The 27,177-nt window shown below is 38.6% G+C and overlaps 1 pseudogene; it reads right to left on the bottom strand.

The window, feature by feature from the left end:
- Positions 1-278: 278 nt before the first annotated feature.
- LOC124979324 (protein SET-like) overlaps positions 279-27,177 on the bottom strand; it is a 73,355-nt pseudogene continuing 46,456 nt past the window's right edge.

Genomic DNA, 27,177 nt, shown 5'->3' with positions numbered 1-27,177 from the left:
TCCATACAGTTTTTTGTTTTTTGTTTTGAGACAGGAAGGGATAAGAATGAATTCAGAACCGAGGGGTGTAGAGATTCTTTTCCCATTATACTCTGCTCAAGGTATTCCCCCCCAAAATAAGTTGAGGAAAGACCTCAAGAACAGGGTGACTGAGCACAAGGTGGGGGAGGGGGGGAAAGACTACAGCTTGCTCCAAGGGACTGAATTTTTTAAAAAAGAAGGGAAGAATAAAAATTAAAAAAAGAAAAAAAAAAAGGTAGGAATTCATCAGTGTTCAGTTAGTGTGCATCTTCTCTTTCATTGTCCTTTCCTTCCTCCCCTTCATCATCTCCATCTTCGCTTTCATCTTCATCTCCTCCTTCATCAATACCTTCCGATCCTCCTCCTCCTCCTCCTCCTCTTCCTTCTCCTCCTCCTCCTCCTCCTCCTCCTCCTCCTCCTCCTCCTCCTCCTCCTTCTCCTTCTTCTTCTTCTTCTTCTCCTCCTCCTCCTCCTCCTCCTTCCCTGTCTTCATCATCCATATCAGGAAACAAGTAGTACTGCAATGGATTTGGCCAAATATCATTTTTGACCTCTCCTAACTTATCTGCACCTGAACCAGAATGGTCAGTAAACCAGGTAAAGAAGCTCTCTGGTTCTTCATGCTGCCTCTTCCTGCTGGCTTGCTTCGACATTTGACTTGAACATTTCATCAGATTCTTTCCAGATTTCCATTTGATTTCAGTGGACTTTGAAGATGGATCACCACTCTCATTCAGATGAAATCCTTTGGAGAGAACTTTATTTTCTAAAATAAAAATCTATTCTGTAACCTGATTTGATATCTTCAAATTCTGTCACTTCAACTCTCATCAAATAATGCAGCACCTCTTCATCTTTCTCCCCAAGCAGTGCAGACACTTGTGGATGGTTGGCAAATGTTGTTATCCCAAAATTTGGGATTTGGGCAATCAATTCTGACCTCTTCTGAAAAAATGGTTGGCAGAGTTTGTTATATTTCTGTTCTTTCATTATCTCCTCACTGGCTTGTTCATTAAGTCTCTCTCTTTCATTTTGTATTTCATCAATATGTTAAATTGCTTCTTGTTCTTTTTCACCCTTCAGCAAACCCAGAAAGGCCGATGAATCTGGCTGCCTTGGGGTGGAAGGCAGTTTGGGTTTCTTCATTTGAGACCAGAGCAAAGATTGATGTTTGGGGGCCAACCAGTGAAAGAAGCCAAGGAGCAGACACACAGGTCTCGCAGCTCACCAGGGAGAAGTGCAGAGAATCCCAGTGTGATGTTTTGATCCATGTATATGCTATAGAAAGGTTTAAGCACACTAACTGACATACTCTTCACCTTACCAATATATCAATTTTAGGGGTGAGAATGTTAAAAATCCATATTAGCAATATATAATACATTATTTTAATATACTACATATTATATATCTCTGTGTATCTATAGTTTATTATCTCCTTGGAATTTATTTATGAAAACATAAACATACACACCGATATTTGTTTAAATATATATACAAGATATTATATATCTACATATTTATAGGTACATATCATCTTAGATTTATTTTTGTAAATATAAATGAATTATACACATTATGAATGTGTTGAAATACACAATACATTATTATTAACTCTGGCCACCATGTAGTGCAATAGATCACTAAAACATTCCATAGTCTAACTGAAATTTTGTACACTGTGATCAACATCTTCCCTTTTACCATTCTCCTGCCCCAGTTTCAGGTAACCACCCTTCTGCTTTATAACATTTCTTTTTTTAACATGTGTTGTATAGAATTCAGTGATTCCCAAAACTGGGTGGACATTGGAATCACCAGAAGGGCATTAAGAAATACTGATGTCTGGTCTACCCCAGAGATTCCGATTTCATTGCTGTGGGAGGCGGCTAAGACACTAGGAATTAAATCTCCCCAGGCGATGCTAATGTGCAGCTGGAGCTGAGAACCACTGCCCATTCTCTCTGAACGTGGTTAGTTGCTCTACTTCGTTTATGCAAAATCAAAATCAAGTCCCTTTGGCGAAAGTTCAACACCCAAACCATAGAACTGAGCCTGGAAATCAGAGGTGCAAATCTGGTGTACTCATTCATTCATCTGAACAGATGCTTAAAAAATATTTACCATACTACAAATCTCTACCTAAGACTGTCCTTTGGTTTTGTCCAGATCTTCACAACATCTCTGGTAGTAGTCTGGAAAAAAAAATTGTATTGAGTCAACATCTATTCTTCTTGGACCTCAGAGGTCATATGTTATTGTCCCTAAACAACTGTTATAAAAGCTCACATGGCTTCCTTCAGTCACAGTTGAAGCCAGTCACTACTTCCAAAATTAATATCTTTTATATAAAAATAGAGGTTTTGGGCTCCAACTTGTACAACAGCTCACACTCTCTCATGGCAACAGCCTGCTGGGTGTGGGCCTGGTTGGGCTCCTTACCTGGGTTACCTGTTCACTAAGGATTCACCACTACTACCTCCAGTTCACTCAGTGGTACACCTGGTCTGATGCACTCCTGTTACCGACCTCGCCTACTGCATGCCTCTGAGCTCCCTTCATTATTCATGGGAATTTTCACTGCAGAATTCACCCCAGCATTGCACTGAGTAGCATGAGAGCCAATGCACCAGGAAATACCAGGCATAAGACAATTTTCCAAGTTTTGCCCTTTTTCAAAATCTTGCTCATATCAACATTGATCCACCAAGCCTGTTTCTGGATCCTCTATATTTACAACACCCAGAGGGTCAAATCCCAGTTGCAGTGACAAACTTCAATTGCTGGAGCATATTTTAAAATTTACTTTGAGGACGCTTACATGTGCCACTCCTGGGCTGATTTAACACCAGGCCTTGGCATCTAATGACCCTTAATGATTAATACCAGTCATTTGTTCAAAGTTAACAGTCCCAGAGTGACAGCCATAGATAAATTAACAACATTAGAAAAACACTAAAGCCAGCATTTATAGAGTGGGTCATTGAAGAATATGATAGCAATATAGATCGGCTCTGCTTATAATACAGTATTAATGAATTTTGTATGTAGAAGTCATTTTTACCCAGTACCTTTTTAATTGTTCTGAAGTTGTCCATATTTATCTTGATTAAAAAACAAGCCAACTCCTGAAGACATTAATGGGTTTTATGTGCTTAGAAGTGAATATTATAAGCAGATGGAGGAAGCAAGTGGGGGTTGGGGAGAGAGAGCTGGGCATTGTATTTCCATCCAAGTAGTTTGTTACAATGAATCCAAGGTGTTGAGTAATGGGCTGCTATAAATTAGAGAACTGTTTACCTCAAGGTCTGCCAAAGAAATGTAGCCAAATTTGGACTTTGCCTTCTCTCTACTCATTCCTGCACCTTGTTAAAGAGACTGGGGGTGGACTAGTGCCTTGAACCCTGTTTCTGGTTGTTAGAAGACCATTTATAAGGAGTAGCTTCTTTTTGGACTTTGTTATCTTAGCAGGAATATTTAAACTTCCCCTGTGAGGGAACACAGAGCATAGAGGGCTCATTTTGCAAGAGCAAATGTTAATTGATTCCATTTAGCTGGAATAAAGCAATAACATCACTTAGAAAGTTGTAGGGATAGAAAGAACACAATTCCCACATTCTTTGAATGGGGAAATTGTGATCAGAAACATGCTGAGTTAGTGAGGTGGGGTGTGAGGGCAGGAGCCTCAGCAGGTCACAGGTCTCTCCTCCCTGAATATACCAACATTTCACCCCCTCCATAGGAAGGGGGAGGAGGCAACTGTTTAAGAGTTACCTAATATAGAAAGATGACACAATAAAATGTCTATTTTGTGAATCCCTGCAATGCAGCTCCTTTTAGAAGGGAGCCGCCAGGTCAAGTAGATAAGTTCCAGCCCTGTATTAACTAGAACATTCTGAACTGCTTGTTTTGAGAACCAGTCCAGATTTTAATCCCTTATTTGCTCCAAATACCAGTAAACACCTATGGTCTAAGCAGTAAGCCAATGCTGGAATTGCTCAAAAGAGGGCAAGTGTCTTGTTTCTACGATTGCAAACACTGTCTAAAACATCTTCAGTTGCTAATTTTCTCCATAACTTTGAGTAGCAAATTATCAGAATCTGTGTCTCCATCCACAGCCACAGAACGAGGGATTTAATTTAGGAGATGGGTCTTTAATTTAGGAGATTATTGGTAGACCACCCATGGACTGTGGTGGCAGCTATAATGGGAAGGGACTGTAAAAGCAGGGTCACTGGGCAGTGTGGTGGAGAGTCCTGTAACAAAGAACTTGACTGAGGACACACAACATGCTAGCGCAGGCCAGAACAACAACCAAACCTCCTCTGTTCTTCACACTGGGCTCTGGCAGAGGCTCCTATATTTTGTGTGAGGCATTACTTGCCAAAGCATCAAGAAGCAGGGGGAATAGTAGGAAAAACACAGAGAAAAAAGCAGACTCCCTTCCCACCTCGCTCTTTAGTTGTCACTGTAGAATTTGGGGTGCATCTCTGCAACCCAGGTAAAATGGTTGGGCTCTCTAAGATAGTGGCTGAGCCTCCAGAGGTTTCCTATGTGCCAACAATCAATCCCTGTCCCTCAAGCAAACTCAGAGACCCTTAAGAACAAGGAAAAGTTTGGGTAAGACAACAACAGACATTGGGTTGTTTAGAAAGCAGCCAAGCTGAACACTTACTGTTAAACTGCATGTGGGCCTGAGCTACCTGGGTACCCTGAGTCCCTATTTAATGAACTACGACCTCACTTAGTACATAAACAAACTGGAAACCTAACTTAGGGATACGGTCAACCAGTCCTTGGTAGTCATAGGGTAATAGTTCCAGAATCTTCTCAAATGCCAAAATCTGTGGATGCTTAAGTCCTACATAGAAAACAGTATAGTATTTGCATATAACCAATGCATGATCTGTCATGTACAGTTAACCCATTAACAAATTCAACCAACCACAGATAGAAAAGATATTTTTTAAACCCTATAAGAGCACTCAACAGGTACACTTGTTTTTTGTATCATTACTCTCTAAAGAATATAGTGTAACAACTATTTACATAGCATTGACATAAGTAATCTAAAGATAATTCAAAGTATACAGGAGGATGTGTTATATGTGAATGCTATGCTATTTTATATATAGTACTTGAGTATCCCGGGACTTTGAAATCCTAGTATTATCCTAGAACCAGTACCCATGGATATTGAGGGATAACTATAACTTCAAATCAACTTTAGATTATGTGTAATACCTCACATGATGTAAATATCCTGTAAATAATTGTCATACAGTATTGTTTAGGGAAGACTAACAAAAAAATTTCTGTTCAGTTAGAGGTGCAATATTTTTCAATATTTTAGATCCGTGGTGGATTGAACTCATGCATACAGAACCTATCAGTGCAGAGGGCAAACTATCAAATTTGTTTGTAACAACTAGCTGAGTCTCAACCAATCACAGCGGTTGAGCTCAAGTCAATGACTGGTTGCCAATGGACTAGACCATGCCCAATAAGACAAACCAAGCTATAATTGATCAAGATCAAGCTATCTCTCTACCTCACTTCAGTTTTCCATTCATAAATACTTCCTGTCCATTTGCAAAGTGGAGTTTTATGAATTGAGTATAAGGGTTTCCTGATTCATGAAGTCATTCTTTACTCAAATTCTGTTAAACTTAATGTGCTTAAAACTGTTAGCATTAACCACCCTGCCTTTTCAAATACTAGGGGACATAATTAAATGCCCTCATGAACATGTTCATGGCCCACAATAGAATATCAGTGTGTGTGACCTCTCTCCTAAAACAAATTAGTTGTTACAGGAAGAAATGCAGGTCAACTGGCAAGCCCTTGGGCAGAATGGGAAACGGGACATTCCTCTCCCTTCAGCATCTTTCTCCCCACAAGCATCCTGAGAACTGTATGAAAGGAAATGGAACAGAGCAGGCATCTGACTGTAGCAAGTAGCAAGTTGAAGACCCCCCAGGGAGTCACATCTTCATGAGACCTGAGCCTTTCTATCTAAGGGAGAGGCAGAAGCTTAACTGGTGAAAATAACAAAGGGACTCAAGTCTGGGCACCTCTTATCACCTGGATGTCAAAACAAAGTGACATTCTACCTCCAATGTTCCAGATTTAAGTGCAAAACTGACACCCAAAAGTTATAAATAGGGTAAGAAGGAGGGAAGAGGGAGAGAGAAGAGTTAAAGCAGAAAAGGAAAAGAAAGGTAAAGCAAAACAAATGCAAGTGATTAAACCAATAGGTGCACTTTTACAAAATGATTGATTAGAAAGAACCAAGGCTAAAGGAACCTGCAATTGGGGAATTCCCCAAGCTCCTGAGTGCCAGGGAAGGCACATCAATATTAGGTCAAATTACTACGGGCTTTGGGGACCACACTCTGTACGAGCAGGAATTCCCATCTCTACACAGTTTAAAGCTTCCCTTGAGGTAGGGATATTAAGGGCCACTCTTGCACCTTATAATTATGTCATCTGTACATGTTTCCTTGTCTGTGGTCTGCGCCCTCCCATTAGACTGTAAATTCCATGATCGAGTGTATCTCCTCTACTCGTCTACTGCTCCAGGTCTATGAACACTGCTCTGGTCCCCAATAAATATTAGTGAAATGAGTGATTGAATAATTACTCACATTACTGCTACCAGGGACTCTCAATCTTCCAACCCTGCATCTCCTACATCCACTCCAAGCACTCTTTCTGATCTCCCTGCATCAGATTCTTTTGCAGTATAGCTATTGGTGAATCTAGGGTTCTAGTGTCCTATTATGGCTTGAATGTGAGGTATCCCCATAAAGCTCATATGTGAGGCAATGCAAGAAGGTTAGAGGAGAAATGACCCCTTGATGGGGATTAACTGAGTGGTAACTGAAGGCAGGTCGACTGTGACTGAATGAAGGGGTCATTGGAGGTGTGACTTTGGGGGACATAATTTGTATCTGGCCAGTGGAGTCTCTCTCTGCTTCCTGATCTCATAAGAGCTGCTTCCCTTTGCCATACTCTTTCACCATGATGTTCTGCCTCACTTCAAGCCCTGAGGAATGGAGCCAGCTGTTTATGAACTGAGACATCTGAAACCATGAGCCCCTAAATACACTTTTCCTCCCCTAAAATTGTTCTCTTCAGGTCCTTTAGTCATAGCAGTGAAAAAGCTCACTAAAACGTGTCCCCACTCAGAAGGCTAGAAAATACATGGTCCTTCTGTACCAGTGCTGTGCTGGGAACCAGCCTTGAACCCCAACACATTGTGTCTCTAAGTCTGACTTCACTGACCAGTCTGTAAGTTACCTCACCAGGGCCATTGGTCCTTCACATAACTGGACTGTGACTATCAAAACCCTAGATGCATCTGGTGCATTTTTATAACCTAAGCACAGTAGGGATGATGTTCCTTTATGGAAGGAGAGTCTGCTGCCTACATATAAATGGATGGAGGCAAAGAATGAATGGGCAAAGGCTTCTCTAAGACTTAAAGGAAAATGAAAAAGATGGGGGAGGGTTGGCAGGTGACTCCACCCAAAGCACACGAATCCCAGTATACAGTTCAGCCAAAATAGATGTTTTGTGATAGTAAGATCAGACTTCTTTGCAGAGAGGGCCATCACAACCAGAAATTGTCCTTCGCAAGAGACAGGGGTGACACTGCGCTAACAGTCCCCTCAACATGGTGGAATAACAGAAAGAATGTGCATAATGCTGATGTGCTTTTGACACCATGTTGCCTTGGCTGCAAGAGAATAGGAGGCATGGTTTTCAATAATACATATCACATACTCATTTCCACATTCTTTAAAGATCTAGGCCATAGTGAAAATGGCTGTACCACTTTGTGGTAAAATGTCCCAATAAGAATGTACATTTCCATTACATTATCCCCATCCTTCTCCACAGGTGATAGCCAAGACTATCAGTGGATGCCTGAAACCCCAGATAGTACTAGACCCTATATAAAAGCACTGAGATACTGCAGCAATTGGTTTAATAACCAAAATGGCTACTAAGTAACTGATGAACAGGTAGTATATACAGCATGGATACACTGGAGAAAGATAATTCACAGCTTGGGTAGGACTTGAGATTTTATAATACTAGTCAGAACAGCATGCAATTTAAAACATAAATTTTTTATTTCTGGAATATTCTATATAATATGTTTAGGCTGCAGTTGACTACGAGTAACTGAAATAACTAAAAACAAACCACAGGAAGGTGCTACTATATTTGAATTCAGCCTGCAATCAAAGTGGTGTCACTAAGACAGTGGATTGTCCTAAATTTGGCCTTTCCAAAGGGGTCCCCAATATAAGAGGCCCCTCCTTTTACCTTGGTACTGAACCAATTGAGAAATAGAACAAAGGGGTAAATATAATGACCAAAATCATCACTATTATTATTTTTGGAGGCTAAATTGGAGGACATTCCTTAGTATGACGGCTCAGAGAAAATCTCAGAATTGAGCTGCCTTATGGTGGACTGGATAGACCTCTCCCTCATTCTCTTGCCTGAAAGTTGACCAGGGTTCATGACCAGTAAAACTTAATGATAGAGAACTCTGGCTCTCTGCAGGCAGTGCCCCGGTATTATTTTCAAACTTGCCAATCACATGAAGTCACCTCATCTCTCCAAAGGCAAGGGAGCAAAGGGTCCACAAAAGGTGGTCATCCTGTGAAAAGTTATCTTCCCTGGAAGGAAAGGGGGAAGAAATCTTTCCTACTGCACTTGTTCAGGCTGAGAAGCCTTGGTAAACCACCTTATTGACTATCTTCAACTAAGAAGACCTTGGTTTGGAAGTTTCTCTCTTACTTATCTTGTGGCCTTGGGCAATTCACTCACACACTCTGGGCACTGGTTTCATCCCCTAAAGCAACAAAATGATGGCTTTGTGCCAGATGCTGCAAATCTGTCATCTCTGTCTGCAAACGGCATGGACTTTTCTTGCCTTCGAGACATATTTCCATTCAGGCATCAGAGAAAGAATAACATTCCAGGTGAACATGGATTTTACCATCCAGCCTTCTCTGAACAGTGCCAGGGGTGCTGGCCTAGCAGTCTCATTGTTCAGTTCATTCTGTTTACCTAGTGTTTTTATTACCTCAAAATTTGGGAAGAGGGATCCAGCTCTCTTGGCTTTTGGAAGTCCTGAGCCTGTCCTTCATCAGCAGGATACAAAGACAGTGACGTGATATGTTTGCTTCTTTCAGCCTCCTGGCATTGCCTCCTCTGCCAACATGATGCATGCTGCCCATTGTGGGTCAGTATACCAGGCCTTGCAGGTTCAGACCTGACACTTTCTCTTAGGGTCTTCAGGAGTATTAGTTATATGGGATTTTCCTTCACACCATCAAGACCCTTGTCAGTGACAACCAGCGGGTTTCCAGACAGCAGTATTTTACTTTCCCATTTGAACTAAAGCGTCTATTTGTCTAGGAGCTTCAGTTTTCAAAAATGAAGGTAATAAATAAGTAGCCACTTAGTCCTATTACTGGCCTTTCATAAAATGTCTGTGTGACAGCTATTAATAATTAATTACATGCAACAAAACACTAAAACATGAATATTCCCATCTCAGCTTCTATCTCAAATGTGAAAATGTGAAAATGTGTGTGTGTGTTTCTGCTTACACACACATGCTCTAGATTTGATTTACTCTTGAAAGGTGAGTGTACATTTATAGTTTGAAAAGGATTTATAGCTGAAAAATGCAGACAGACTTCATCTTACAAACTATAGAAAGTGAAACCCAACCAAATATTATTCTTTAATAGAGCAACGAAGACTATCATCTGCCTCTGATTGATTTTGAGACACAGGGATTTATTCTAACCTGGGAAAGTGTGGTTGGAAAAAAGCATATATTTATCAAATGTGGACATGGGTTTCAAAAGGTTGAGAAATAACTACATCATCTAAAATGACTAACTAAACATCATCAGGAAATTGATTTTCTTCATGATGTTGACAAGGTTTTACATAACATTCCAGCTGTTCAGGGAATATTTCACAACTTTCACCACTGTCCATTTCCACCCAAGCTCAGGTGCTGGAGCATTGCTTTCTAAACCATCACTGCTCATCCAGGTGCCAATGATTCCTCCTGCCAGTTTCAGAAGATTGATAATTATCCCGGGATGTTCAAAGGGGCAGCAGATTGAGAATTGAGCATGTAGGGCGATATGGATGGATTTGACTAAGTCAGGAGGCCTGGGTTGGCTTCCTGTGCTGGATGATGCACAGTAGATGTATAGGCAACTGTGGAAGGAAGCCCTGAGCACACAGCAATACCAACAGTATCTCAGCTCCTCAACTGGAAGTTCCTCAGTGCTGTGTTCACTGAGTGGGTGAGAAATGGTCTCTGAGAGATGGCTTGCCTCCTGTGGATGCTGAGCATGTCCCTCAGCCATGATAACCCCAATTAGGCACTCTAGTCCCTAACTCCCCCAATTTCCATGAGGGCCAAAGCTCATGTCCCCCATTTTCCTCCCTCTCCACACAAGACCAACTTTGAGCATCCCAAGCAGACTGGTTCCTTCCAGAGTATTTTTCTGATCTATTGTTAAGCTTCACACTATGTTTCCCTCAGGAGTCCCCTTTTGATTTGTTTAAAAAAACAAAATAAAAACACAAAAGATGAACATTTGTTTCTTTCTCTTTATAGTCCCACCATACAACCCCACTGGGTTATGTTAAAGTAAATGACTAATTAAAATAAGTTACAAGATAATAAGGGCAAGAAATACAAAGAAATTAAAATTTTAAGATATCTCAATGTATTCTAATTCATTTGGTGTCATATGTTTCAAATGTATTTTATCAATGCATTATTTAATTTATATGACAGTGAATTTTTTCATTTCTTTCTTGATAAAAAAATTTCCCTTCATAGTTTTTATAAGTGTTTAATATTTTTTAAAATTGGGTCTATTTCTTTATGTTTGCAATGGTAAGTTTCATAAGAATTTTCATTTAAAAACAGTCATCATGCTAGCAAATTTTTAAATTCACTATTTCCCTGTCATTTAATTTTAAGTAATCCCTCTTTTCAGGAGCTAAAAGTGCTAGATTCTCACTTTTCCCTCTACCCTTGCACCTGGAGTGATCATTTGGGATAGTACTGACCAATGAGAGAAGAGAGATTGTTTTGGTGAAAAGAGAGAGATCTAGGGAGGAGCATCCTTCCACTATCTTTGCTATGGCCTTCCCTTTTGTTTTTGGAGGCAATTCCCATGAACACAGGATGCTTGGAGCTATGACAACCACATGTTTCCATGAAAGGATATGACCAAAGTCAACTTATTTAGACAGTAGGATCAAAGGATGGAAGGCACTCTGGGCCCCAAATCAAAATATGATTCCCTTTATCCAGAATTCTTATGATACGACGTAAGTAAAAAACCTTTGTTTGTTAAGCCACTCTGAGTCAGATATTTTGTGACTCATAGATAAAAAACAACTCAACCAATTCTCTCACTCATATTTTCTTTTAGTTCTTTGTGTGTTTGTATGTGTGTGTGTGTTGTTTAATCCAAATCCATCTAGGTTTTGATTTGTTTTCTGTGGTGAATTTTTTATTAAAAAAAAAAACCTTTTTATTATAAACTTTTTGTAAAAATAAATTTTTCCATGAACTTTCATTAAATGATTCATACTTCAATGTTTTAAAATGTCACCTTTATCACATATTACATCCTTATACATTCTAGGTTCTCATTAAGCCTCAAATTCCTCACTAATAAAATTATAATAATAAGGTTGAGAGATAATGCTTATAAATTTATAAGCCCCAGATCCTGGCTCATAGTAAATACACAATGTATGATAACTACTGTTATTACCCATAATTATTTCTATTAATATATGATTTCTGGCTTTAGGAATCTTAATTGTTTTCCTTCTTTGGCTGTATATTTTCAGGATATACTGCTTTCATTCTAATGGTAGTTGTTAGCTCTATGCTTGGAAAAATTATGTTTAACATTTTTGTTTCAACTATGAAGTAAAAACTGAAATTTTTTTAAACCTCTGTTCTAGACAAACAAACATTTTTTTAAATTTTATACTTTCTTATTATCTCCTTCTTGCTTGTTATATTAAGTAAAGCCTGTGATTTCAGAACCCACATTATTATAAATTTTGTTTTTATCTTAAATTTCTTCTGCCTTAAGATTTTTCTTGACATTCATACATATTTGGAAGCTAGATTAAACAATTTAATCAAGCTCAAATTTATGCTTATTTGCTGTTTGCTATATATGTTTATCACCTCCACAGATTTTTTTTTTTTAAGATTGTGTACAATCTTAAGGTGTCTTTTTGCTTCTTTCTCAGGTGGTTTTAGTAGATTTTGAATAACCTTGTTCAAGAAAGTACAGAATTTACATACATAAAACCACATATATTTGACATCTTGTCTTTCAAAGACTGTCTTCCTATTACCTTAAATGAAAAATCACAAGAAGGTCAGAGAGAGAATGCTAGGGAAGGACTGAGCAGCAATAATGCAAGGGTTGTTTAAACCTCTCAAAAGATTTGGGCTTTTATTATGAATGCCCAGGGGAGTGATCTAAGAGCTTTGAGCTAAGGAATCATCATTCCTCAATTTTTAAAATTCTTTTTTAAATGACCATTATGCTACTGTATTTAAGATGGAAGACTGTTGTAATAACTGAGGCAAGAGATGAACTTTCTGACACCAGACTGGTTAGCCATACATGTGGAAGTAGGAGGAGTTTCTGAGCATGCTTTGAGAGTACAGGTAACAAGACTTCCTGATGACCTTGATGTCCCATATGAGAGAGGACACAAATGTGACTATGAGATCTGGATTCTGAACAACTGGAAGAATGGGGCTGTCAAATGAGATAAGAAAGGCTATGGCAGAGCAGATTTAGGGAAGGGAGACATTAGGAGTTCTGTTTTATAAGTTATGAATTTGAAATGTCTATTAGATATTTAAGAGGAGATGCTAAGTAGGCTGCTGGATGTATAATCCTGAAGTATGGGGAAAGATCTGGATAGGAGATACACAGTTTGGAGTTGCTATGATTTGAATATGGTTAGTCCCCAGCAAAACTCATGTTGGAACTTAATTCCTTGGTGCAGCAGTGTTAGGTGGGGCAGGGTAGTGAGCGGTGTTCAGGTTATCGAGGCAGAGTCCTCCTGAATGGATTAACACCGTATCTCAGGAGTGAGTTCTCCCTTTCCCAGGACAGCGAGAGCAGGATGTTACACAAGCAAGGATACTCCTTATGTTGGTCTTTTTCACGTTCCCATCTGTCCTTCCACTTTTCCATCACTAATGGAACAGCACAAGGTCTTCAAAAGAACCACAGCAAACACTACAGCCATGATCCTGACTTCCAGAATCATGAGTCAAAATAAAACTCAGACTTTGTAAATCATCCAGTCTCGGGTATTCTGTTATTGCAAAGGAAAAAAGACTTAAGACAGGAGTCATCAGAATCTAAATAGTCATTCAAACCATGAGTCTAGTTAGATTCTGGCAGTAATTTTTAATAACTTCCTGAACTGAATTCTTATTTTCTTTTTATGAATGCTTGAATAAAAATAGAGCTGTGGGCCCTTTAAAAAACAACATTAATTTAACAATAGATAAGACTTATTTTATTGGTCTTGGCCCTGCTCACTGCCTAATTCAGAATCAGTTGTATCCTTTCTCAGATCTACAGTTAGACTTCAGACCCTTGTGCACAGGTCCAGCTAGACTCCAGACTCAAATGGTCAGGCACTCATTTTATTCAGTTCTGATGTCCTAAGGTATCACATCCCCTCTGCCCGCAGAGAGAGACACAACAAACTGGTTGTTCGTCAGAGCTCTTTATTGTTCTTTTCTTAACCAGGAAGTCACGGTCATTATATATGAATCATGAGCCAATCAGGTTACAGAGCATGTGGGGAGAGCATGATTACTGTATATAATACACTAGGGGCATGAAGAGAGCACACAGCAAGCACAAGTCACCTCGTTCAATCAGGTCAACTTCCTTAAGCAGTGTCAGCTGTTTGTTGCAAACCAGGCCATTCTGGCTCAGTGCCAGGCGCCATATTGAAGTCCCTGAAAGCCAGGCTAGGGTGGGGTCCGCGGTACCCCGACACTAAGGTGGTATTTGTCTCTCATTCCTCCTGAAGGATACACTGATGCTTCAAAGTAATCAAGTGCTTAGACTCTACAGTATAGCATGTATTGCCCCAAGGGTCACATTTAGAATATTGTCACCCAACAAGATCAGTATGTTTTTTGTTGCTATAATAGAATACCTGAGCACAGGTGATAGATATTTAAGAGGAGATGCTAAGTAGGCAGCTGGATGTATAATCCTGAAGTATGGGGAAAGAATTATTTTGGCTTAAGGTTATGGAGAGAAGGAAGTCCATGGCACAAACTTTTGCTTGGCTTCTAGTAAGGGCTTCATGTTACTTGAAGGGAAGGGAGCAAGGGGCAAGTGGGCATTTGAGGAAGAGAGAAACGGGGCCACAGTAGCTCACCTTTCCTGGGATAAATGTATCCATCCATTTATGTTTCAGTTTCATCCTGAAGACACAAACACTTTCACTAGGTCCCTCTTCCTGACCTTGCAGCTTTGAGGAATTAAGTTGCCCACACGTGAATTTTGAGGAACACACTCCCACCAGAACACTTTCTTCTTTCTTGTTTTTTGTTTCTTTGCCTTCCTGGAAGTTACTTCTTTAAGTATTACAAGGGCTAGATCTGTAGCCCTAGGGCAGAAAATAGATTGATCCCCAGATTCAGAAAATGGGGTAAGATATGCAGTACTTTCTCCCCTCATTTTACTGGGAACACTAAATAATAAGGCAAAGTCTGAACTTAGCAGGAAGGACAACCCTGTGTTTGTGGAAGCTCTGGCCCATCCGCTTTGTTCCACATTCCAGCATTGAGTTGTTCATCTGGCTGGGTTTTAATCTTACTGCCTTCAAAAATATTTTAGTGGAAACTGAAAGAGATCCATAAAGAGCTGCTAGTCAGATGCCATTTTAAGCCATATTAACTACAAAACAAAGTCATACAGCATATAGTTCATGTTAACACTGTAAATTTCTCAACTCTCACAACCAAAACCATCATGCTAAAATCAACACAGAAATTCCAAACAATTGCTAGCAAGTTTCCTCTTCCAGATCCATGAACATTTTATAAACTATCTCATTTATCTCGCCAGCTACACTACTTCTCTCTTAGGACTTAGCTCACCATAGGGGAAAGTCCGAATACATTTTCCCAACAAAGTATAAATTCTATAGCCAGAACGAAGATCACTTTCCCAGTCTCTAAATACACACTTATAAATATCCAAAGTAAGCAATCTAAAATTTAAAATGTACAAATAGTTATAAAAATCTGGTCTGTGTTCACTCTTCCCCTCCCCTCAACACCTTATGTTGATAATTAGCATTTTTTAAATTAAAATGTTTTCTGTATTTAAGATGCCTTTAGCACTCTTCTTTATTGCCTTGGAGCCAGGAGGAAGAAGGATACTCTGGATCACTCATTTTTTACTTTAGAAGGAAGAAAGTAAATGAGTCATGTTCACGCTTTTTGGTCCAATATGCTGTTTATGTGAAGTAGGAATTCAGGGACACTGAAATGCTGGAGACAGGGTATTAGAAAAAAGCTATTGGAGGACAAGACGGGGAGATGAGTCCTGTCCCTGGTTACAATGAATCCCATTGCCATGACAACTCTTGCCACTGAGGAATTATCATCCTGAAAACAGGTTCAAATTTTAAAATCATCCAAGTAAAGTGGACAGTATTCTAATTAGGTTTTCTAAAGTAACCAGCAGGGAGAAAATTGAAAAATATTCTGATGAGGTATCATAAAGTAACCAGTGGGAGAAATTAAGGTAAGGTTTCTAATGAGGTCCATATAAGGAAGAGAACACCCTACAGTTCAGGAGATAGGAGCCTAATTTCCAGACATTGGAGCCTTGAGCTCTCTCTCACTCAGTCCACTCTCTTCTACCTAATGGAGTGCTATCTTCACCTTCAATAAGTCTGTATTCTATCTGTTACTTCTGCATGTCTCCCTCAGTTCTTTCTTTGTCCCACCAAGGACCTAGATTTCAACTGGACATTTGAGTGGTAGCACTTATATTATGTAATTTTCTCTGCAGGATGCAAACTAAACCCAGTAAACAAAGAATTTATGGGTAAGGGATTATGACTGCACACTCAATCAGAGACTAGAAGTGCTCAAAAATTGCATGTATGTTGACTAGTGGACTGCTTAAAGCAGAAATCACCATTCCCAAGACTTTGTAGTTGAGGTATACAATAACAAAGCCCATTGCAGAAAGTACTTTCTCTATGAAGATAACACATTCTCCTATCCTTATCTCAACTTCTCCTTTTCTTCTAATCCAATAGATGTGCCCATCCTTCAAGCTAATGTCTCCAAACACTAATGAAACTTTGCAAAAGGATCTTTTCTACTCCTGCTATGTTACCAACATATAGCATAAGGGTTACTTGGGAAATTATCAAAGTTGATTTATCTTTCAATCAAATTGGCATGCTTTATATACTATGAACTCAAATATCCCCTTTAAAAAACATTCCACTCAACTTATCTCCTCTCTAGCTATCACCTTTTTTTCCCCTCTTCTTTCCATTCTAACTTCTCAAAGTGTCACCTGTCTCTAACCTGTCACTTTTCCAACCCATTCTTAATGGCTTCCACCTCCATCACTCCCTGAAACAACTCTTCTTACGGCCATTGAGGACCTCTTTGTCCCAATAAGCAATGAACCTTTCTCAATTATTAGTTTTATTGTATTTCTCATCAGCCTTTGAAAGAATGGAAATCACTCCTTTTTTCTTGAAACACTCTCTCCTCACTTGCCAAACATTATCCTGGTTCCTCTCTGTCTGCTCTGCAGCACCATACTCCTATAGCCCACCAGCAAGTGTTGTAATTCCTCAAGATGGCTCCGAGGTCTTCTTTTCTCCCCATATACTGTATTCCAAGACAATGTCAGCATTATCACCTATAAGTAGATGGGTAACGCATTTCTGTCTCTAACCTGGGTCTGAGTCCTAGTCCCATATTTTCATATTTCTGTTTGATCTGCCCTGTGGTTTTCTCAAAATCCCCTCAGATACGACTCAAGCGAAAGTAAATTCACTGCTTCACAGGAAAGAAATGGCACCTTCTCATGGACATAATTAAGGAGATTTAATCCCCCCAAATAAATAAAAGGATTATTAACCTAGGTGTGTTCAGGATTAAGAATACCAACTCAGATAAAAAGCTGGGAGAATAAATATTGATATCATTTTTCCTGCCCTGTGACCTCTTGACCATTGACAAATGTCAACCAGAAGACAGAAGATGGAAACCTTTTAGTTAGTACATAAAAGTTTAGCATCCTGAGGCCTAAATCACACAATGTGGAAAGGAAATAGTACTAAAAAGTCAAATTAATAACATTCAGCATGATGATCTTCCCAGCAAAGCAAGTTCTCTTCCAGAATTCCCTACTTGGGGAATGGAATCACCATCCATCCATCAAGTCAATCAAACCAGACACCTAGAATTATCTTGATTCCCTCTCCTTTATCCTCCATATACAAACCATCAAAAGCCTTAATAGGACTTCTCAAAATAATCTGGCCCCAACTGTTTCCAGACAACCTACTTCAGATTTGCAGGTTTCTCTCTTTCATAGCACTTGTTACATGTTGCAAGTGGGATTACTTTACTAGTATATGGATGAAAGGAACCTTCACCCTCTAAAGGTTTGAGAAGTTGAGTCTATGAAATAAACTGATAGACAAATCAATAGAAGAAAAGGTTTACAAATGTTTTATGTGCACGGGGGCATCACAAGAAAAAGAAGAGAGTACTCAGGCACCCAGTAAAATTTAGAAGCTTGTATATACTCTTCTTAGGGGAAAGAGGAGGGAAGACATAGAAAATTTAGGGAAGAGTAAATGATCTGGGGGATAGAATGGTAGGGAAGAACAGGTGATGCCTCCTTAGGCCAAGTCTGTCTGGTCAGTGATGCCAAACTTTGGTCCTCAGTCCTGTGATATGAGGCAATCTCCTAAGGAAGGAGATTCAGGACAATTGAATGCTCTCTGGAGGATACAGACTCAAGGTAGACAAAAGCCTCTGCCAGCAGCTACTGATCCCCAAGTTTCTTCAATTTAAAATAATCACCACACCAAGGCATCATACTTCAGATGGTCCTCCACACCCATCTCTCCTTCCCTATAACAACATTAGCGGAGACCACAATTAGTTCTGTTCATTGTCATTTCTCCTGTCTGTTGCCACAGTCCCCAGCATAGAGTAGGTACTGAACAATGTTTGTTGAATGAGAACGGTTAGTTAAGAGCCTGCAAGGATGTATAGATCACACCATCATCACATCCTATCATCAGGGGATAGAACTGGAATGCTATGCTTAGCAAAAAGAGTTAGGCTACTCATTCGAGAATTTCAAATAAGTTCTCATACACTGATAGCTTCACCATGAACTTTCTAGTGTTAGCATCTGTTTCAGAATCTTACAAATGCAGCAGGAGTGACTCGGTGCACACACTCATATATACAGGGATACTCATTTTTCTTAAAGTCCAAAAAAATCTAACTTTTGGCTCTCCTATGTAGGCTGGTGGACAATTCCATTCTTTTAGGATCCTTCAGCCCTCCAAGAAAGGCAGCCAATTGAAGAAGTTTCCTGTGATCTCTGGCAATGATGAGAAGGGCTTCTTGCCTCCAGTGCATTGTGATGTTCAGCAATATTCACTGAGTGCATAGTCATATTGAGATCAGGAGTGTTCTGCTTCCGTGCCACCTGTGGGCAGGAGGACTCAGAACCTGGGTTCCAGCCTCCCTGTGCATCTGAAAAGATCAGTCCTAACTCCTTACTGTGTTCTGACACCTTGTGAGGTCTGTCAGCTTTTGCTTTTACCTCAGCTTGGCTTCTGTCCTCTCTTTATACTGTAGGAACAAACTGACAATTTTCCTCTCCCACCCATGCTCCCTCTTTCCTGGTAGCCCTCAAAAGGGATTCCTCAGTGGATTTTTATCAATAATCTCAGGATTTAGTAAAACAGAAGCTGGGAAGGGAAGTGGCTTGCAGGCAACTTCTGCTATAACTGAAATCCTTTTCTCAAAGCAAAGAAGCATAAAAGAGCGGTTTGCTTTGGGGGAATAGATGCGGGGGAAGAGAGGAAACTGGAGGAAATCCAAAAATAACTGTATTTCTCAAAAAAGCAGATTGCCACACTAATAGTGTTTCTTAAACATCACAGAAAAACTTGTGACTAAATTGCTACAGCCTCCAGTTTTCAGATGAATAAATTGTAACCTAGAAGCTTTAATTCTTACTAGTGGCCAAGAAAAGACTGAAGTTCTAAGTCTGACTCGTCTCTTACACTCTTTCTAAAGTTCTAGCTTTGAAAAAAATGAAGAGCAAGAGAGTAACAGGACAAGCATATATCACTCTTTGGTGTCATGAGCCAGCAAGGCCACTGGAGATAGAACAAAGAAGTTTCCTCACATGCGGAGGAGAATCTAAACTGGAATTCTCCTACCGTAAAGAAAAGAATAATAGAAAGAAGTTTGAAGAGCAGAAAATAACAACCTGAACTGTCAAATGGGGAAATTTATACAGTGAGGTATCCTTGGACTTGGCACTCTGGGTCTTAAACTTTCCACCTGTGAGCCATTCGACTTGCTCCTAAAGACGAGTCGTGTTTTGCAACAATATTTTTGAGTTGGGTTTTTTTTTTTTTTTTTTTTTTTTTAATGGATTCCAAATGAAAACTCTTGTCCTCTTCATGGGACAATCTCTTCTTTTAATGCCAAAGATTTACTGTTTGATGGAGGAAATGTTGTCAAAATATGTTTCCCATTCCACAGTCATCAGAAAACACATGGGAAGGATGTATAGACTTCCTGGACACACACACGCATACACACACACACACACACACACACACACACATGAGAATAACATAACTTTTCTAAATAATTTGATGATGACATTTGGAATTGATCTCATACATATTAAACCTGAAAAGTCCATGTCTGTGAAGAAAGGCTTTCAATATTAGGCTTTGTTGTCTGCAAAGGTCAAATACACCCTCTTGTGGTAAAATGGCATATTAGTTTCCCATATGATTTCTATCATAAAGCAGGAGATGGGAGTTTGAAGAGTAATGAGTACTTGAAAAGAAACAATGGCACTTATAATGCCTTCATGCTGTAACACCAGACATTTTTTACAAGAGCAAATATATCTATCTTATGAATCGCCATAATCTCCAATTTTTTGGGAGACTCAGAAGCCTTGTATGAACCTGTCCAAGGTGACCTAACCAAAGAGTAGAAATGTGAAAAGCTTGAATGTCCTGCTTTTCTACTACAACAAACATGCCATTTAGAAAGTTTACCCAATCGATTTTGAAAAATTATGAGGGTTAAGGCTGAAGAACTAATGGAAATTCTGAAAAGTTTATTAGATCATGTAACTGACCCCAGGAAGTAATCCCATCCAGGCATGGTGAACTTCCACTTTGTTATTTTGTTCTCCACCTAATGCTTGTTGTCCTTCAGCCTGTCAACTTTGGGGCCAATCTGTCAATGTGTTTTGAGTGGCTGACATCTACGAGGCTCTTTTGGGAGCTGGATGAGTGATAACCAGCACATAGGATTTTGGCTTCATGAAACTTACATTCTACTGGGTTTGTTAGTTTTCTGCCACTATGCATCAAATTGTAGTTAAGCAGTTGAAAACAATACCTATTTATAGCATACAATCCTCTAGGTCAGAAATCTGGAAGGGTAAATTGGAGTACCTGCTCAAGGCTTAAATTAAAATGTCAGTCAAGCTCTGCTCTTATCTAGAGATTCTGGAGGGAAGAATCCTCTTTCACCTTTGCTACAGTTTCATTATGTCCCCCACATTCAAAACTCATGGGTTAGAAATTTAATCTCCAAATTCATTTTAATGGTATTAGATGGTGGGGCCTCTGGGAAATAATTAGGCTTAAAAAGGTCATGAGATTAATGCCCCAAGATGCTCTGAGTACCTTTATATGAAGAGGAGACCTGAACAAATGTGCTTGCTCTGTTTTGTCATGCAATGCCTTCCTCCATGTTATGATGCTGCAAAAAAACCTTACCAGATGCCCATAGAAGTCAGTACTGTACCCCAGGACTTCCCAACCTCCAGAACAGTGAGCCACGTAAACTTTTATTTTCTACAAATTACCCAGAGCTGGAGTTGGATCTGGGGTGTTCTCCAAAGGTATATGTGTTAAAGGCATGGTTTTCAGAGCATAGTACTATTAGGAGGTGGCAGAACCTTTAAGGTGGTGTCTAGTGGGAGGTCGTTAGCACTAGAGTATGCCCTTGAAGGTGATAATAGGACCCCAGCCCCTCGTTTTTCTCTTTCCACTTTCCTAGTCATGAGTTAAGTGATTTCTTCTATCATGTGTTCTAGCCATGATGTGTTGCCATAGGCCCAAAGCAATGGAACAAACCCATCATGGACTGAAACCTCCAAAACTGTCAACTAAAATAAACTTTTTCTCTCCATAAGTTGATTTATCTTATATATTTATTATAGTGACAGAATGCTAACTAACATATTCCATCTCAGCTGTTTTGTGATAGCAAAGAAAACAGAATAAGAAAACAACCATTCAGGCATCCCCCTGTAGTTATAGAACTGAGGTCCACAATCCCTTGATGGCTATCTGAGAGGGTCCTCTCTCAGCCCCTGCATACATTCACACAACTGTTCCCTCCATCTTCAAACCCATAATGGCACATACAATTCTTCTCTGCCTTTGACTTCCTCCAACTTCCTTTTCTAGACCAGCCAGAAAATACCGTCTGCTTTTAAAGGGCTCATGTGATTAGATTAGGCTCATCAAGGTATCTTCCCTTTTGCCAGATAACATAATCATAGGAATATCTAATCATATCCACAGCTTCTAACCAAACTCAAAGGGGAGAGGATCATACAAAGGCAAAGATCCTTGAGACTCATACTTAGAAATCTTCCACAGTGGGTAAAGAATAATGAAGACAAAAACACAATGTATGGTTACAAAACCAAAGAAAAGAAGTAAACAGGTGTTCTAATAGGAAGACCTGAATGATGAGAACAAGCTAGACACACTGGAAACTTCAAGAAGACTTTTCCAAACCAAGAGTACAGTTTTCAGAAAGGCCCCGAAACAGGATAAAACTAAGGGTATTCTGGAAATGGAAAGAAGGTCAGGAAGATTAGAGTGGGATGAGATAAGGTTGGGAGTTGAGTCCAGATAAGGTAGTGAAGGCTTTGCAGGCCTCCGCAAGTTTGAATTTTACTTTTAATGTGCTAGACAGTCTTTGAAGCATTTTAAACTTAGAAATGGTGTAAACTTTATTTGTATTTTCAAAGATGATCTTAGTGCTGGATGTAAAGGGATTTGTAGGGGAAGAGCAAGAGAAGCACAACAAAGTCAGGGGTACTAAGTGTACCCAATAGAGGGATGATGGGGCTAGAACTGAAATGGAAGCAACAGAGGCAGAGCTAGAAGGGTTATTCCAATTGGGAGCTGCAACTGACAACCTCTTGCTAGACTGTTAAATTCTTTAATATGAATCATGACTCAAAATTGGGATTTTGCATATCTTATTAAAAACAAATTGACATTATGTGCAGTGAGAAGAAGTGTCATGACTCAGGACAACACTCAGTGCAGAGCAGACCCTAAAGGACATGTTTGGAGAGAGGACACTGCTCCCCAGTCTTTGGCTGCCAAAGCAGGTATCATGGAAAGCTTGTTAACAGGAAGATGACACTCCCCATCCCCCCAGGTTGCTTCCTGCAACCTGAGTGTCTCTCTCACAGCTCACAGGGGACCATGGAACTAAACAAGCAAAGGCAATTTTTTTCTTTTTGATTTTTTTTTTAATTGTAAACAAAGCAAAGCAAAGACAATTTTAAATTAAATTTTCCTTTCCTTTTGGTCGGCTCCTGAAAGATCTCAAGAAAATACACACAAATTCTTACCAAACCTATGGGTAAACTTCAGTAATGGGAAAACCAAGACCTACCTCTTGAAGAATGAGTGGGATTGAAATGGAACAAATTATGTTACATGCATTTATGAATATGTCAAAATGAACCCACTGTTGTGTGTAACTACAATGCACTAATTAAAAAAAAAAAAAAAAAAAAAAGAATGGTCCAAAAGGAGACTTTATATAAGGAATCAAAGTAAATTATTTCATTCCAAACACTCAATGCAACAAACAGGAGACACCTTTTTAAAGAACTTTATATTTTCAAAGATAAATAAGATATTACTTCACTGAAATAAAAAGCATGGGCAATTGTAAAATTGAACAATCATTTTCTGTTGCCCTTTATTATAATATTATATAAATATGTATATATATATACATATATATATGCATATATGTATATAATACACATACATAAATGAGGAAATTTCTATCTTGCCCAGGGTCTGGATTCATTCAAATAAATATTGGAATTACCTCTTCTATTATGTACTCAGCTACAAAACCATTTGAGCCGTTTCTTTTCTAAATATTAGCTCTATAATTACCATTTCTGTCTATTCTGTGTCTGTTCTAGTATTTTAAGTCTTCTTGGGTCCATTTCAGAGGTTAGTATTTTAATAGGAGATCTTCTGTGTCCTCAAGTCTTTAAAATACATTGTCATATTGTTGCACATAATAATCTCTAAAATTTCCTTTAATCTCTTCCATATTTATATCTCTTTTCTTGTTACTAACATAGTATGATGTTGCTTGCATCTTATTTCATCAAAATCAGCAGGGAGATGTCTGTTTCATCTTATTTTCAAGTACCAACTTTTGGTTTCATTTATCTTTTCAACTCTTTCTTTGTTTTCCATTGAAACAAAGCTTTAAATCATTATAAATCCCCACCTATTGTTTTTATCTGTGGTTTCATTTCTTTTGTTTCTTTTTCTAATATGTAAGGTTATTTACTTTGTTCACTTGGATTTAGTATTTTTTAAAATTGAAGATAATGGCTATCTGACTTTCTATTGATTTCAGTTGTGTCCCATAGATTTTAGCAATGATATATTTTCTCTTTCATTACATTTGAAAAAAAAACAGCTTTTCTTCAGGTATGATTTGGTTAAGAGGTTATTTGTGAGTTTCTCAAATTATACAAAAATCATTTTGGGTCCACTTTTCATTGTTCATGTCTAGTTTTATAGGATTAATGATGAAAGAATATGATTTGTAAACTTCCTACTTCTGGTGAATTATTAAAGTTTTCTTTGGTTAAATATATCATTAAATTTTTGTGAACGTTTTTACAGACATAAAATAGAATCACATTTTCTCCACCAGATCTCTGCTAAATGTCTATGTGCATGTATATGTGACTAGAAGTCTAATTTTAATTGCATATTATTTTAAAGACTGTTAGTCAAATATCTACTTAAATTGTTTGTCAAGTTTGATGGGAATACATTCAAAACTTCCAATGTACCTTTAAAATAAATCTCTTTTCATTTTTAAGAGTTCTTCAGATATTATATTTAATAAATGGTGTTAGCATGATTTGTTCTCTATTTAGACAAAAACAAAGCCACACATCTGCAAAAATTAACTGCAGAGGAAGTAAATTTGCAAATATAAAAATAAAGACACTGGAAGAAAAGTCAGAATAATGCAGTGCTAGAGATCTTTTCAAGCAAGGATACAGAAATTCAGAACCCATAAAGATATTTTTGGTCACAAAATTTTTAGCCATTTATGTGACAAAAAAATTTTACTATACACAAAGTCAAAAGGCAAAAGATAATGGATATAGTAGTAAAGGTACCTAGCAAAATCCTTGTGGGATTGTAGGCCTGCCTCCTGGCATATCCCATAATTAAAGTGAGGTTTTCTCTCTTCCATCACTGAATTGTCAAATTAGTTGAAGCCTATATTAATCAACTTTCCATCAATATAACAAATACCTGTGATAAATGAACTTATAAAGCAGAAAGTTTTATTCTATTTATTTAAATTCGCAGTTTTCGAGATATCAGTCCATGGTGAGTTGGCCCATTGTTTTGGGGCCTATGGTAGCACATCATGGAGGCGAATGTATGGTAGAGCAAAGTTATCACTTCATGGCTGAAAAGTGAGAGAAAGGGAAAAAAAAGGGCTAGGGTCCCCTTATCCCCTTGAAGGGCATACCTTCAGTGACCCAAAGACTTCCCACTAGGCCACATCCCTTTAAAATTCTACCACCTCCCAATAGTGCCAAGTTGGGGACCAACCCTCTAAAACATGGGCCTTTGAGAGATACTTAATATCCAAACTATAGCAACACCTGTGTGCCTGTCATATACAAGTCTTGTGTATTTTGATTAACAGTAGGTTAAATGTATATATCCATGCTGTGCCTGAAATTTAAGACAGGAAGGGCCATTACCAGTCATTTCACAGGATCAGTAGGTACACATGCCTGGAAACTCCAGCTTCTGAATGTCTAACAGTCTCAAAAGAATCACATGCAATTTAAAATTACAAAATTTCACAAAAGTTAGGGTCATAAAGCTAACATCAAGAGCAGACAGGGTCGACATAACACACCAAGTTCTTGCTGCTGACTTTTGGACCAGAATTGCTGGCAAAACTAATAAGGATAAATTTGTTTCTTAGAATGTGCAGCTTCTCAGCAACATACCCCAGACCCTTTCTTCTGTCAGCATAGTAAGAAGTTTTAACCTTTTACTGCTTTTTGAGTTGGGGATTGCTATGTTTGGATGTGTTCTGCCCCCAAGGGTTCATGTGTTAGAAACCTGATCCCCAGTTGGTAATGTTACAGACTGGTGGGACCTTCAAAAGGTGGGGTTTAGTAGGAGGACGTTGGGTCACTAGGGGCACAGAAGGTAGTTCTCATGGGGTGGGGCCTCTCAGTTTGCAGTCAAGTTGTTATCCTAAGCCTGATCCCTGAATGGCTCTCTGACTTCCTGTCTTGTCATGTGATCTGTTCCTACCATTGTGATGTCATCCACAATGTGACCCTCGCCAGAGCCAAGTTGATACTCTTGCCATGCACTGGACCTCCAGGACTGTGAGCTACATGAACTTCTCTTTATGAAGTTACTTAGTCTCAGGTGTTTGTTACAGAAACTAGATTAATACTCCCTTGGTACTAGCAAGACAAAAGATGGCATGGAAGCTTGTTGGTTTTGTATTCATGCTTGGAATCTAGTTTCTTCACTTGGGTTACTCACAGGAAAAATAGGATCTGCTCTTAGACATTGGACTGGATAGTGCAACTTCAATCAAACTAACAGAACTACTCAAACATTGGCAACTCAAATGACAAATCCTCAAGATCACAAGTGCCTATAAATCAAAAAACATGATAAGTACCTATAAATAAAAAAGAAAAAGAAAAGTCAATAGAATACTGTGCCAATGTATAACAAGTAAGCCACGGAAGAGGAAAATACAAAAGACCAGTAAGTATGTTTTTAAAAATTCTCAACCTAACTCATAAGTCAAGAAAATATAAATAAAGCAACAAAAGTGGCATAAATTATCTAAGTCATGGTATCCTATGTTGGGAAAATTTGAGTGAATGGGCACTCTCATACATTACTGCTAGTATGAGTATAAATTACTAAAATATCTTTGCTAAATATTCTAGCAAAATCCATTAAAATTTGATTATGTAGATGTTTACTTCTACAATCTCACATTAGGAGATATAAACTTTAATAATAATCTAAACATTTAAAAATAAAAATACCAATGAGATTACAATATCATCTATTTCAGGATCATCTTCTACAAATATCTTGGAAACAACCTGAGTGTCACTAATTGGGGGAATGCTTAAAGCAAGCATGATTCAGTTGTGTTGGGGAATATTATTCAGTCATGAGAAAGGAGTCAGAGCTATATCTATTGGCCCAGATGATTTTCCAAGAATATTTTCTTAATAGTACAAATTAAATAGAAAAATCTAAAATAAGAAAAATGAAAAAGTAAATATTTTACACTAAGAAAAGGGAGGACACATGGAAGATAGATGATGATAGAATATATGCAATAGGATAGTCTGTTCACACATATGTACATATATA

This window comes from Sciurus carolinensis, chromosome 3 (genome assembly GCF_902686445.1).
Source record: "Sciurus carolinensis chromosome 3, mSciCar1.2, whole genome shotgun sequence".
Lineage (NCBI taxonomy): Eukaryota > Metazoa > Chordata > Mammalia > Rodentia > Sciuridae > Sciurus > Sciurus carolinensis.
This window is presented reverse-complemented; position numbering and strand designations above follow the sequence as displayed.